The sequence below is a fragment of the Botryllus schlosseri genome, chromosome 3, assembly GCF_051294905.1.
Source record: "Botryllus schlosseri isolate E-star chromosome 3, Bs_hap1, whole genome shotgun sequence".
Lineage (NCBI taxonomy): Eukaryota > Metazoa > Chordata > Ascidiacea > Stolidobranchia > Styelidae > Botryllus > Botryllus schlosseri.
In genome coordinates, this window is record NC_137238.1 from 9800151 (window position 1) to 9814613 (window position 14463).

At 39.9% G+C, this 14463-nt stretch overlaps 2 long non-coding RNA genes across 4 annotated transcripts in view; both read left to right on the forward strand.

Moving 5' to 3' along the window:
* LOC145434888 (uncharacterized) overlaps window positions 1-14463 on the forward strand; it is a 264906-nt gene that overhangs the window by 224953 nt on the left and 25490 nt on the right. The window lies entirely within an intron of this gene.
* On the forward strand, window positions 486-7316 carry LOC145435747 (uncharacterized). Of its 3 annotated transcripts, none has more exons than XR_013913988.1 (4): window positions 1432-1576; window positions 5453-5603; window positions 6738-6844; window positions 7244-7316. It is a non-coding gene; the product is annotated as an uncharacterized LOC145435747 (long non-coding RNA). The 3 variants fall into 3 exon arrangements; XR_013913987.1 differs by having other exon boundaries at window positions 6738-6831; window positions 7230-7316; XR_013913986.1 differs by lacking the exon at window positions 7244-7316 and having other exon boundaries at window positions 486-1576; window positions 6738-6843.

Genomic DNA, 14463 nt, shown 5'->3' on the forward strand with positions numbered 1-14463 from the left:
CTTCAAAAAGTAGAAGTACTTCGTTACTGACCATCTCTGCATATATGTTGCGATCACACACAAAGGTGTTATCGGAACCGATACGCGTTTCCTCAGCACCTATCTTTGTGGAAATATCTTCGGCACTCGTTCATGTCAAATCGAAGACAGGGATTTTCAATACAATAAATCGAGCAGCAAAATTCGTTTCGAGATGATAAGAGTCTACCCAATTTCTACATACCGGCTAATTTGATGTTATTTTCACGAAAAGTCATTTTGTTGGTGTTTCGCACATGCGTACAGTTTGTACACAAGACAGATGCCGGTTGCGCGATAATTGGGCTAATTCTGAACGAAAATTTGTGTTGGTCCGCGGAGGTTCGTGAAGGTCCAAAAGTGGCCCGCAAAGACAAAAGGTTGAGAACCACTGGTATAGGAGATAAGCTTCACTGTGTGTGTGTGTGTGTGTGTGTGTGTGTGTGTGTGTGTGTGTGTGTGTGTGTGTGAATAAAACAAACTCATGTTAAATTGGCGAACGGGAACTCGGCGAAGAGACCTTGTGGTATTCTGTTCCATTACTGAGTTCTTGAGTTATACCTTGCGTATAAAAGCTGCTAGTTGTAGAAGCTGAAGGTCCCAGCAGGCTTAGGCTACTATATATGCACATGGCGTGTCAGATTCTGTCATACTCTGTTGCATATTGCTATTTCTTGGCGACCTATCGGGATTGTCGGTATAGTCAAAATGCATCATAAATCACCCAAACGTACCAGGAAAACCTTCATTCGCGAGATGCACACTATTCCATCTTGATATATTTTTAATAGAAGGCGCATCGTTTTTCCTGCGGTTCACATTTGCACGGTGGGGCTCAGATTGCAAGAATACTATTATCATATCTCCTATACCGGTTGCATAAATGGTATTAAGTGTGCAAACGGCCTACTGCGGTTGTGGAAATCTGTTGTGAATCGATTATCTAATCAAAATAGATTTTCATAAAGGTTTATGTACTGAAATAATTGTGGCATACAGAACTCAATGAAATATTCGAACAGTACCTCTTTTATATCCGGATTTCCCCACTTACTGTTGTCCATTTTGGAATACGGAAGATGGCATATCAGAAAATTATATTTGTCATTCATTATTTTACCATAAGTTATCGCTCTTACCGATCTAAAAATAGCATTAGTTTCCCCCTCAAAAACCAAGAAATAGCACCGTAAAGGCCATCTATCGAGGGATAGCTGATAGCTATGCATATATTCGCCACTATATTAAGAAAAATTAACGAACGTATGTGACACGTCTATCGTACTCCCAGAAGGCAAGTGTTCGTAGAAGCCAACAGCTTGCCCCCAACGCGTGAAAATTACATTCTTCGTCAGCCTGCGAACGACCTACCGTATGCTATACTTTATGTTTGACACACAAAACGAATTACCTACGTCGGACGAAAGAGCCTCAAATTACCGATGAGCCGCATCGAAGATGTGCAAGCGCAAGTGATTAAATGTTTCCGGTCGATTGAAGATAAATGTGCACCCTGTGTACAGACTGATACAATCCAGCAGCTAAATCTCAAGCGAAGGTAAGAAATTTTGTATACCTGCATTGTTAAGAAAAGAAAAGTAAGTAGTGGCAGGTTCCCCTGCTCCAACACCCAACGGCTTGCAGGTTACAGTCCGACTGTTGTCGACTCCAGCATCGTTTCCTAATTATATCAACGATTTCCGGCCACGCCTTGCATTAGGATATAGAGCAGGGCTGGGCAAACTACGGCCCGCGGGCCGCATGCGGCCCGCCACGCCGTTCTGTGCGGCCCGCGAGAGTCTAAAAAATATTTTTAAAAATTTTGATAAAATGCGTACTAAAAATCGAATTAATGCAGGGACTTGATTAACTTTCTCTTAGTATATTTTACCAGTGGTTTTCAAACTGAAGCAGGGCGCGAAGCTGAGCTCAACTGAAAATTTTTTTCGCGCTCGGAGCGATTTTCATCCGATTCATAGTTATTGATATGTATTTAGTCTGAATTACATATATTTAAAAATCTCTCATCCACAGTCGTAACCTTCCATGCTATCAAACTATCCGTTAGGTTTGCTAGCATCCTGGGTGCGTTGGGTGATATGACGATAAGGGTGCGCGAAATCTTTGACCATCATAAGGGGGCGGGACGTGTCTTAAAAAGTTTGAGAAGCACTGGTCTAAGGTAAATACTTAATATCACAGCGGGATAGCTGCAACGAGATTGACGTAATTTGGATCACCAGGGGGATTTCAGATTGGCCACTTCATTTTCATTTTTAATTATTTCAGTGATGTGCTTATAAAAAAATGATTCGGGCGTGTCTTGGGTAGATTCGTTGTCTGTATGCGTAGAATGGGGGTATTTATATTTTATCTACACATAGTAGAAGCGTGTTTGAAGCTAACATGGTTATGATGCTGTCAGCATTGTGTGTCCTAGAACTGAGCCAAAAGTGGAATTACTAAATGTATGAACAGATCGCTGCTCACAGATTAATATTTCATTCCTGGTCTAAGAATCGGGCCAACCCGCTTTCATCTCTATAGTATTGACAATAGTTATAGAGGTCCGCCAGCCTATGAAATCTCGCCAATATATGTTTCTGACGCGTGTTAGATATCATCAAAGCAATATTTGGCTTGTTTTAAATAGCACATATATTGTCTCCATGTCCTCGCTATATAATCAAATATCAATATTGCATTTTGGTTTATAACCCCAATTTTATATAGTGCGGCCCGCGAATGAATTCAGATGTTGAATGCGGCCCGCGAGCTCAAAAGTTTGCCCACCCCTGATATAGAGGATTCACACGCGAAAACGTAGGATTTTCGACAGAAACCAGCAATATTCGGGATCGAAAATGTGAGGCTTCAAATTGCAAAGTGTTATCGTATAGTTCGGTCCAAACGCTAAATGTGTGACCAATTCCATAATGGCGGATGGCTTTGTAAGACTTATACAAAGGAATCAATTATGCATATTCAATTTTGACCATCATCAATTATGACACTCGCAATACTGAATGCCTCGGTATTATATGACACTCGCTGCTTTGATATACGCCATTATACGTGAGGGCCACACATATCCGTATTGCGGTAGAAGTATGAGGATTAGTATATCACAAGTGGGGATTTTGAATTAGGAAATTGTGACGTAATCACATAGGCCAGTGGTTCTCAACCTTTTTGACCTCGCGGCACACTTTGAAAATGAAAAATAGTTCGCGGCACACTAGCGCAGTGGTTATGAACTCTATTGGCTTACGGCAAAGGCAAACTACCAGAATGCGTATAGCAGCAACCACAGTCTTACATAGGTGGTCAGTGACTTCTACCTTTTCGGAGCACTCAAGTAGGCTTTTCTCTGCCTCAAAGAAGAAATTAAGTTTTCTTTTATCTCTGCGGATATTTCACAAATACGTCTACGAATAGTATCAATTGACACGGGGATTGTTTTCAATTCTCCCCAAACATTTTTTTACAATTTTATTGCAGGCAGGAATAAGAACTTTCTTTGATTCCGTGTGAGGTTTTGAATTATCAGCTATTACCTCTGTTACCACATAACTGGCCTGCTGGGATATCGTTTAAACTTCAGGCTGAGGTTAATTTCATAAGATTGGCTTGACAATAAAGTCTGCCCACTGCCTCAATGTCGATGTATTCAACCATCGCATCGAAGAGTCCAATCACGATCGCCTCTAACAAATACTGAGGCGTAGAGGTGTATGTATTGTATATACATTATAAAATATACATGGATTCCATGCAGATCGTGTAAGGTCCTGTGATGATAGCAATACCTCAATAGTCCTACTAGCAGCCAGCCGCTGTTAAATTGCAGTTCTAACAAACCGGGATAATAAACCGCAGCGTCGGTGAAATTTGTTTACTGATATAATTTGATCAACTTCACTTCTCAATTCTCAAACTTGTCCCCTGCAACATTACGTTGCGCCCTGAGCCTACATTCTACCTGCAGTGCTGGCACGCTACCTAACAATCGCAATGTGAATGGCTATGCTGGCAATTCTAATTTGTAAACGTGAACATCACTTACAATGAGTTCATTTCTCGATGGTGGGAATGCCTTCCTAGGTGTTAAGAGGTTTATGTAGGCTTCTACTCGTCCTCCGATCCGCAAAAGCAGTGTCTTACAAAAAGTGGGCCGTGCTTCTAGTTGGCATCTCAGGAATCAAAATAAGTAATATCGGCATGGTGAAAAATGATCATCGACGACGAAGACATGGGAAGAAATACGACTACAAACAGAAACAGAAAAGTTCATCAACCTGCGTCATGTCGCTGTTCTGCCTCCGGTTCTGATGGGGTGACAAGTAAAAGGTGAACACCTTCGGCCACACCTCAACATCACGGTCCAATTTCTCGAGTTTAGTTATCTACCACCGTCCTAAATGCTAGAATATGTGGGCAAACTAGCGTATCACAGCCATTGACTGTGGAGACCCCAGTTTTATTCATGACAGTTACGGCAAGTTACGAAGCGTCGCAGATTTATGAGATTCTCCAACGTTGCTATGCTCAGAGCGTCTTTACAATAAAAAGCCAGAGAAAGACCAAATCTAATGGGGATGCCTGATTCAGATACCGTAACTATGGTCGTCTCGACATCCTTGTATCTGTTCACTGCGTCAGATTATAGCCTACATCGCGCGTTTGTGTGTTTGGGGTATTCATGGTGTTTGTCGACTACAACGGTCATTCACACCAGGCCGATTTTGTGCATTTATGATTCCGTATCTGCCGACGCACGGCCCACTTCTAGGCTTTTTGTAAGACACCTCTTACGCGGATGAGATGGCGAAGAGCCCAGCTAAATATACCTCCAACACTTAGGTAGGAATTCTATAGTCGACATCGGTCGGACTCGAACCCGCAACCCATTGGTGTTGCAGCCGTGGAATATACCACTGCTCTATCTAGTCACCTCCCACGTAGCGTGTCTTGATATGGTATATTCAATAGAAAAACCGACAATGACACACTCAAAATTTGGATTTTTGTTATACTCCGACCTATTTTACCATATTTGCTCGCGGCACACCTGATCAGTCCAATTGGCACACTAGTGTGCCGCGGCACACCGGTTGAGAACCACTGACATAGGCCTATTCAAACAATACACAATGAAACCAGTACACTACTACTACTACTACTACTACTACTACTACTACTACTACTACTACTTCTCACACTGCTTGACTGTATCGCTGGTCTAACCTATTTATTTTCTCACATTGTATACATATACTTCACTCTACTTCGTTATTCCTACTTTTTGTACATTTATGGCTTATCAAATCCTAACGAGATTGTGAGCATAGCGACATTCGTAATTAATTTATTAATTTATCGTCTCTGTGCCTGCTACCATTTAGTGATTTCGGCAAGCTGTGTACTTTTACAGATGGACTGCAAGACTCTTCTTGTGCTTTTGTTTATTGGCCTTCTCGTCGTCCAAAGCGAATGTGTGCCTGGCGGGCGATGGGGAACGGGACGGCGACGCCGATCCGGCAGGAGTCGCCGACGCGTCATGAGAGGTCCTGGTGGACCCGGAGGTAAGATATTACATTGTAAACCTCATGTTATCACCATTAACATACTTTTTAAGTCGATGGATAGATGCAAACCAACACCAGAGGGCAAGGCGAGCAATAACTGATGAGAAGGATCATTTATATAAAGTTATTTTCGAAACACTTGCAACTCAATTGTTAAACTCATTACAAAGTGATAATAAAAACTCTGGGATCTAACAGTAGTGGTTTGCCGTATCCAAGATGTGGTGATCATTTTTAGCAAGCATGTATCAACCGCATAACGGAAAAAAGGAATATAGGTATTTAATTGTTTTGACCTATAGTTGGCCTACATTTTAATAATTTCTCGCAACGCAGTGTTGTGAAATAAAAATCTATCCCTTCCTGATTAGATATTATTCAAATCCAATTTTTCCAATGTGACATAATCCTCTTGTAAAGAAAAAAAAAACAATACAGACAGGGATAACTTTACTTTTTTTTGTCGCATATTGTGCTCTGTGTTATCGGACGATCAATTCTCCTTTTTAATGGGCTATCGCTATACGATTACCATATTCTAGTTGCAATAATTATCAACGAAAACCGGAAACACAATTAGATGTTAAATATATTATTATTATTATTATTATAATCGTCGACATAATTAAATTTCTCGTAAATCTATAACAATCATCACAATTTAACAGGTTCTATATCTTTGCAGTCTGCGTTTGTAATTGATATTAGTTTCAGCTCGTGAACATTTCAGCTAACACGCGTCCAGGGACTAGGGCTAAGCGATGTTCAGCCCTAATGACACTGCTTATAGAAGAATGACCCGATAACATCAAATATTGACATGAATTTGCAGGAAAAACGATTTGCTATCACAATATTTGTTTGATGTACAGCAGGGGTGTCAAAATCGTAAATCGCGCATCTCCGTTGGTCCATCGCGGCTATTACATGTCGAAATTTTCAAGAGCATTTTTTAAATTAATGTTTAAGGTCAGAAATCCATTAAAACGGTGGTAATGGAATATTTTGTAAACGATGTTGGCCACATCTCACCTCCAAAATATTAGCAAGCATTGTTTTGTCAGCAGTAGTGAAGATGATTTGAACGCCGTAACATAGTTCAAATAATGAAACACGATCCATTTTATTTAGATACTCATGAAATTGAACTGGACGAGGAAGATTTAGAGGACCAACTCGATGACGACGAATTTCAATAGAATCGAGTTAATCAAATCTAGATATGGTAAAGTGAATTACTTATATAGGCACACGTACGACTGTATATGTGTACTAATACAAGTTACCGATGAATAATATAAATTTCCTATGACCATGACTCAGAAAACCACAAGTCGCGAAATGCACGATTCGCCACTAACTCTTTCCAACTATGATAATACCATCCATGCACAAAATATATGTGCGTGTTGATTGGATTGTACCATACCATCGCAACATACCAGAGTCTGCTTTCGTCGAGTCCCGTCCTAAAGCTGTGCATGAGCATACATCGGAAAAGCTTGCTCAAACAATTTTTCTACATTCTATTTCATAGTTCCTTCCCACTTTTTCTACTTCACATCGCATTCTTTGAAAAATATAAATATACTGCTTCAGCACTTGTCACTGTCCAATTTACAGATTCGTGGGACAACGGACAAGAAAAATATGTATCGGATTTGCGTACTGAATATTACTACGAAATATAATTACATTTTACAATCGAAAGTTGCTCAAAATTCTTTCATGTCCTTCATACCGCCGCGTCCACGTGAATTAGCCAGTATAAGAGGAATGCCACACAGCTAGGTTTCAGGATTCATGTGGTAAAATCGGCAGCTCGGATTTAATTTTAAATGTTCGTGATTATCGAATATTATATCGTACTCAAATTATGCTATGTACAAAGTTTATTTTCGCGACCAATCTTAACTCTCAGTATCTGTGAGTTTTACTTTTAAATCTGTCTGTAAATGACACCGAAAATGTATAACTCCTGTCAGCACAATATATTCTGTTACTATTAGTGAACCGTCCTGTCTAGGAGATGTCCCTTGCAAAGTGGTGTTGTAATTGATACATAATGAAATAAGGATATCCTCGTAAGTGTTGAAGTTTTATGTGTACTCCAAATCGTCATCCTATCCGCATGTCGTACAAATAGCCTAGAACGAAAATGGACCGTGCTATAAGCCAGCAGCTTGGTAATAGATAGAAGAATATCGTCATGGTGTAAACTGATGATAGATCTCGAAATATCATGAATACGAAACAACAACAACGGAATAGGGGCGCGGTCTAAATGACTTGGCAGGGTTTTAACTTGTAAGTCGGTTGGCTGGAATTCAGAAGTGGCAGTGCCCAAGTACTTCTGCCTTTACGGAGCACTCGATGAGGTTTTGACCATACTGACATTACATGAGCAAGAAGATATATTTGTAGACTATCAATTTCAATTCGACTTAAAACGGCATTTGAGACAAAACTACTAACTTTCTACACTTTTAATTTTTTGGGTGGAAATTATATATGTGATAGGCTTGCATCATCTATCAGGGTTGTAATGACTCGAGTCATGTGTTTGGGGACTCGACTTGACTCGAGCATCGTTTTATGGAAAATGACTCGACTCGACTTGTAACCGAGTCATTGCATATGACCATTAGTCATACGACTCGTAGCTCGGATGGCCAAGACAGGCACATCATCGTAACTTCGAAGAATAATAAGTAGGGCAAGTTTTACAACTTTTTTTACAGCTTCCGACAGCTTCCTAGATGCTCATAATCTATGTACCATGATGTTTTAAGCTTTTTGAAGGGATTGTATAGTGCAAATTTTTGCAGCTTTTCTCCATTTTTCATGCCAATTTTTACTCCAATGATATCAAACATCGCGTTAAAATGTAAAGGAGTCAGTCAAAAACATGCTATCAACTATTTCCTACAGCACTGACCGGGAGGACTCACAATAAACCCTCAAATGTCAAACTATTTATGGTAAGGTTCCAATCTCCTTGATTTGCAAAACAAAGAGCTATATGATGGGTTAGCTCAGGGGTGGGCAAACTACGGCCCGCGGGCCGCATGCGGCCCGCAACACCGTTCTGTGCGGCCCGCGAGAGTCTAAAGAAACTTATTAAAATTATTGATAAAATGCGTACTAAAAATCGAATTAATGCAGGAACTTGATTAAAGTTTTTAGTATATTTCACCATGATAATTTTAAGAACGTGGTTCTCAAACTTGGGCGCGCCCCCCTTGAGGACGTGAAGGCATCTGAAGAGGGGCGCGAAGCTGAGATCAAGTGAAAAAATTTTTCGCGCTCCGCGCGATTTACAACAAATTCGCAATTAGTGCTCTATATTTAGTCTGAATTTCATATTTAAAAATCTCTCATCCACAGTCGTAGCGTTCCGTGCCATCAAACTACCCGTTAGGTTGGCTAGCATCCTGGTTGCGTTTTGTGATATGGCGATAAGGGGAGACGCGAAATCTTTCACTATCATAAGGGGGCGTGACTTGCAAAGTTTGAGAACCACTGTTCTGAGGTAAATACTTCCTATATTATTTTTTATGTTTAATGTCTGGCGCGACAGCCCGATATTAAAGCCTGCGCAGTTTGAAAGGTTTCAACTGCTAAAAATCACAGAAATCCTAAACGAGATTGACATAATTCGGATCACGCGTGTGATTTCAGATTGGCCACTCCCGTTTCTCCAGCTTTAATTATTTCAGTAATGTGCTTATAAAAAACGATTCGCGCGTGTCTTAGGTAGATTCGTTCTCTGTATGCGTAGAATTAGGGTATATATATTTTATCCACACACAGTAGAAGCGTGTTGGAAGCTAACATGGTTATGATGCTGTCAGCATTGTGTGTCCTGGAACTGAGCCAAATTGGAATTAGCAAATCTATGAACAGATCGCTGCTGACAGATTTAAATTTCAATCCTGGTCTAAGAATCGGGACCACCGACTCTCATCTCTATAGTTTTGACAAATTGGTTAGTGAGGTCGACCAGCCTATGAAATCTCGCCACTGTTCCTGAAGCATGTACGATATCATCAAAGCAATGCTTGGTTTGCTAAAATAAGTATCTCCATGTCCTCACTATATAATCAAATACCAATATTGCGTTTTGGTTTATAATCCCAATTTTATATAGTGCGGACCGCGAATGGACTCAGATGTTGCATGCGGCCCGCGAGCTCAAAAGTTTGCCCACCCCTGGGTTATAGCTGCGTCTCACTGTTATCTATGACACAATGGCTTGCAAGCAAGAAGTCCAACTACCCCTGCCAAGTACGGCCGTCCCCGAACAATATGTAAATAGTTCGCTTTATTAATTATGTCGTTTAAATTTGAATTAGTTTTCCATTTCACTAGCCCCCAGGCAAGACCACTGAAAATTACATTTTCACTGAGTCACCTTTTTCGGGCTATTGCCTTTGTTAAAGTCACCGAGAGTGAGTTTTTCTGTAATGCCTTATTCATTGGTTCAAGTTTGCAGACATAAAGGGTTTCGGATGTGGTATTTGACTACACATATTGACTCGAGTCGAGTCGAGTCATTACTTTATTTTAGCAAAATGACTCGAGTAAAGTCGAGTCATCAGAAAATCGTGACTTGAGTCGGACTCGAGTCGAGTCATGACTCGAGTCAATACAACCCAGTCTATAAGTAGCCTACTTATATTTGACAAATGGGGCCATAACCAGTTGCAAGTGAAGAAAATTAGTATATTAGTCGGAGTTAGTGAAAATGACCCCGACTTCGACTCCGACTCCAACTTCCTTATCATGTAAACAATTTCTTTTCAAAGATATCTTTTAACTACTAATAATAACAACTATAATAAGATTTTTATGTACTATTAATCACTGTTATTAGTAACGATAAAGATCAATACTGGCCAGACCGTACCCCACAGGCCAAATGTGGCCCGCGAGACGGTTTTGTGTTGCCTGCGAGGTAATTCTCGAAATTAGATATAACATCAGGTTAAATTGCACGGCCAACCAAAATTTGATTAGCCTAACCGAGAAAGTTGATGATGACTAAAACACCAATTTCGACGCATTGGCGTGACCGCGGGGGCCAGCCACATTCAGCGCAGGTGTTCGTATATGACCGTAAAGTATAATATGCTGTAGCAGATTTATTTGACTTGAAATTTTACTTAGCACTTCGCATGATTTATTTCCACATTTCTTGCATTTAGTATTGGAAACTCGCCTAGAAATTATAAATACGCGTAATTTACAGAATTGAGTCCAACTATACTCATTAGGAGATTACGTGTCGTCCAACACGGGACTTCGGTTGTGCGCTCGAAGCGAGATCGTCGGCAATGAAACATTTGCGCAAAATGACAGAGCCATGTTCACCGAAACCGTCGATATTGCTATGTCTAAAACGCCAAATAATCATGTCCTAGCCAAATTAGCCCATTGCTATACAGAGACGACCCCCAATATGTGCAAGTAATATATTTGTTATTGATCGAGTTCATTCATTACCTTTGAAAAAATTTCGTGCTTCGCGCGACCAGGGCTTGTTTGCTTGTTTTGGGGTAATCATGGTGTTTGTCGACTACTATGGTCATTTACACCAGGCCGATATTCTTCTTATTTTCCGTAACTGTAGACTTATAGCATGGCCCACCTCTAGGCTTTTTGTAAGACACCGCTGACGCGGATGAGGTGGCGAGGAGGAGCCTAGGTAAACCTCCAACACTTAGGTATCGGAATTAGGAAGTCGACCTCGGTCGGACTCGAACCCGCACCCATTGGTGTTGCAGCCGCGGATTATACCACTGCGCTATCTCGCCACCCGCGCGACCGGGGCATGACTGCACAGTGCACACTGTACAGTTACACAGTGGGTTTTCATGACATAATTTTTATCAATTTTAATACGTGTTCATACAAGTCTTATTTTCAATGTTACCGAATTCGGTTCGTTCCTATCGGGCGGCTAAAAAAAAGGTTCTCAACATTCAATGGTTCGTAAATCTCATCCGACCCTTTGGCCGAAAAGGTTGGCCACCCCTGACATAGATATAATTGAAACTTATTTGCAAAATACAATGCAATACAGTTGCATAGAGTAAGAAAGAAGCAATATGCATCTTCTCGATGCAGTCACAAATTAATGCAATTTTTGGAATTACACCATGATATTGTGACAGAGCAAATATATCGTCTGGTTGTAAAATTGATGTAAATATACCCAAACGCTCCTTCCCACTTGACAAAATTAAAAATATTTGTAGTGTAGCTTAGCTGCTTGGGTCGAACAAATGATTAAGAAAGACTGCAAATCCTAGTCCTTGAATACTTGACTAAGTGCATGTAAACTAGACATATGCTATTTGACTACGCATCCTAAATTTCGTTTATGACGAATGTCTATCAGTAGTGAGTGTGTGTGTGCTTGTAATCAGTACAGTGTGTGATGAGAAAATTAGTAAGATGCATCTCTGTATTAGTTGCTGACTCATACACAAGAGCAACACTTCGATCTACATTTTAATTATACAGTATGGGATGTATGTCGTGTTCGAATGTTCCATACATATTTGGTTATTAGCGAGTCCATGTTATGAAAACTGATAAAATATGGAAAAATGAGGGACATTTAGAAAGGCAATCTTTCATGCATCGTGAATAATTCGAGCTGTGCCACAATGAAACAATTTTGCATGCCATCGTTAATCATATGTTTGCATATGTTTAATGGTTATATGATAGTCATTTGACCGTCATTGTGGCATATATTATTCGAAGTAAATTGCTCATAATGTTGGAATCGGGGTTGGAGTCGGAGTCGGAGTCAGTAGGTATAAAGATTCGGGAGTCGGAGTCGGTCCATTGAAAATGTGTGGAGTCGGAGTCGGAGTTGGAGTCGGTGCTAAAATTTACCGGAACCTCTCCCCTTGCTAATCAACAAGATCATCAGGAAATACATCAAGATGACTGAACAGGAAGTGAATTTTTATGCTCATGTTTGTTCCAAGTTTTCCATATGCAGATGCGAATTTTCGGACCAACTGTCTGTAGTTGGGTGCTATGTGATCATCTAAAAAGTTTTATTTGCTACGTCTTAGGATAAATTCCATGGGGTGAACTCCTTCCTAATATGAAATTGGAATCGTTCATCCGTATTCGAATCTGAAATCTATCAAAAATACCAGATTTAAGCTCCTCGTTTGATAGGGATACTATAGGTATACCCACTTTGTTGACTCTGCGGAAAATTATCCATTTATAACTCAAAAGAAAGGAGACGCATATGAGTATTGTATAGTTAAGCTTTTCACGGACAAATTTTATAGCTTGATACTCCTCTTTAATGTTAGTAGAGTAACCAATTGATGCAGGAAAATATATATCTTCGTTGTGCAAAAGTGCAATTTGTAGTTTTGATAAACTGATTTTTTGAGAAACAAATATTTCGCACCAGGTCATGTTAACATTGATAGAATGACTGAGAACGTTCTTCATAGTCAATTATCTATTTACGCGCAGTATAAAATTAGAATAATGTAGGATTTTCTTCCTATCAAGTGAAATATTCGAGGGTAAATACAGTAATGTCGAGCTTTTTAGTGGTATCAATATCTTCTGAACAAGAACCAATCTCGCCAAACTAATGTGATATTCGTAATCAGCAACCTCAAAACCCCCAGAAACGGCTCTGAGATGTTTTGTTGACCAGTGGATTGGTTCGAACTATAATTTAGTAGAAACCCGAACACTTATGAATGCGCCAGAAGGGAGAGTGAAATATCTCAGAACGAGAAGAATGTGAAAGAGTTAACAGATTCAGCGATAAATGTAGGCGGTAGAATAAGAACCGAACAAATCTCCTCTAACGCGGTTATATCATAGCCTTTATAAGCCTTATAAGCCTTATAAAGGCTATGGTAATATACTTAAAATGCAAAGTGAAATCGGCCATTTAATTTGGGGTGGGGCGTTATCAAATATCGGGCCCCTCATTGATATATATAAGTAACTCTTTACCTGTACTACTTATTAGACTAGAGAGGTTTTGCCGTCTAGAACAGTTTCATGAGAACATTTCCCATAAATTTTGAAGATTATCATTTTTCCTTTTTTCAAATTATATCCACGGTAACTAATTGAAGCGTTCATGTTACACTGTCACAATCTACATCAAGTATATTATTTGGCATAGACTAAAACTCACTACCTCTGCTTGAGTATATTGCTTGCATAATTGTCCTAATCAAGTATGGTATAGAGTTACCATATTTTTTTGTTTCGGACGCTCTTCAGCGCCATCTAGCGGATTTAAGAAAGAGGTAAGAGCACATCAATGTCGATCAATATTATGTCACACCAGCAAAGCCTTGTCTATCGAATAGAGGTGGTCACGATCCCGTTCAGGTCTGGTTGTGTGATGTAAGTTTTAACCAGGGCCGAAGCCACATTTTTTCAGCCCCCTCCCGTCCAAATAAACACTGATCTTGGTCCCACCGTAGGGTAATCGATGCATCTTCTGGGGACTTACTATATACATCTGGTTTCTATATGCATCTGGTCGTTGAATGATTTGAACGAATTATGTCAATAATATTGGTTCTTCCATATATTACTATATAATTTTATATAGGCAAACTACCCCCAGGTTTAGAACCCCCATCTTTGAATAATCATCCAAACGGCCTAAACCGATTCTATGAATATACCGTTATCTTGTAATTGCGATTACAATTAGACTTATTTTTGGAAATGAATGGTGATTTTATTTCTTTCTGATTGCAGTTTTTGCGAGGGTGGTAGTCCCCATATCAAAACCTAAATCTGTGTTCCTAAATTGCGCGCAGCGCGAAGAAAAATTTCA